The sequence below is a fragment of the Crocuta crocuta genome, unplaced genomic scaffold, assembly GCF_008692635.1.
Source record: "Crocuta crocuta isolate KB4526 unplaced genomic scaffold, BGI_CrCroc_1.0 scaffold139, whole genome shotgun sequence".
Taxonomy (NCBI): Eukaryota; Metazoa; Chordata; class Mammalia; order Carnivora; family Hyaenidae; genus Crocuta; species Crocuta crocuta.
In genome coordinates, this window is record NW_027533258.1 from 1,075,947 (window position 1) to 1,077,162 (window position 1,216).

Here is a 1,216-nt window from a genome sequence, read left to right on the forward strand (position 1 = left end):
CTCTTCCAACGCAGCGGTGTGTTGAGGATTCAAGGGCATTACATCTGGTTGCAATCCAGTTTCATGCCGCTGCCGGGCTGTTAAAACCTCGCGCTGACGTCAGAGCAGGGGAATTACTTCTTTTTATTTTATCTTTTTTTAGTTGTCTGCTGCCCTGGGAGGGGAGGCGGGGGTGAGTTAGGCGAGCTGCGAAGTGGAGGCGCCGGCGCCATGGGAGCCCCAGGCTGGGGGCTCTGCTTCTCTTCCCCCACCCCATCCTCCATAAAGACCTTGCTCGGCCTAGGTCAGGCTCACCCAGGGTGGGGGCAGCCCTCGCTGGAGACTCAGTGGAGGCCCCTCCCGACTGACCACACAGCTGTGTTTCCAGAGGCTTCTGGGGATGTGGAAGCTGGAAAAGAATCTTGTTTCCCACCCCTGCCCCTTTGACAGCAGAGGGTGTATATGGGACCCCAGGAGCGTCCTTAGGAGCTTTGAGTGACACAGAGGAGTGAACACAGACCTTCTGGTCTCCTGGAGGCTCATTCCCAGAAGTCTGGCCAAGCCTCGCACAGGCCAAAAGCCTTGGAGGGAAGCAGAGTTGTCAAGAGGTGGTCCAGGCCCCAGAAGCGAACTCCGGAGTGGGCAAAACAGGACTTTTCCAAGAACCAGGGGCCCCACTGGCTTCCTCCCAGAGCTGGAATTCACCCACTCAGACTGGACCAAGAGTCCCTTGCAGGTCCCCTACCCCCATTCCTTTTAGATCCCCCGAGGCTATACCCATGGTTTTCAAATTCTTGCCAGATACCTGTAGTAAGAAATACATTTTAGGTCACAGTTCTGTTTACCCCACTATATAAAACTGAAACAAAAGTTTGGTGAAATAACTCTTTCCTCTACTTTGTCTGCTGAGCTGATACTTTCTGTTCTAGCCTATTTGAAAAAAAATTTTTTTTTAATGCTGGTTGCAACCCACTAAATTGATTTCACAATCCACTAATGGGTCATACCCAGGGTTGGAAACAACAGTCCTACAAAATGAATCTGGCTTGTATTCATTCCACAAACGTAAACTGAGGCCCTGACAAGCTCTCCCTTTTTAAATTATTCAAGTAACACAAGGATTCATTCTTACTGTGAAAAATGCAAATAACCCAGAAGTATCTAGAGTAAAGTACTAGAGTAAAAGTAAAAGTGTCTTCCGCACACACGCTGCCCCCCCCCCCCCCCTCCCCACCGC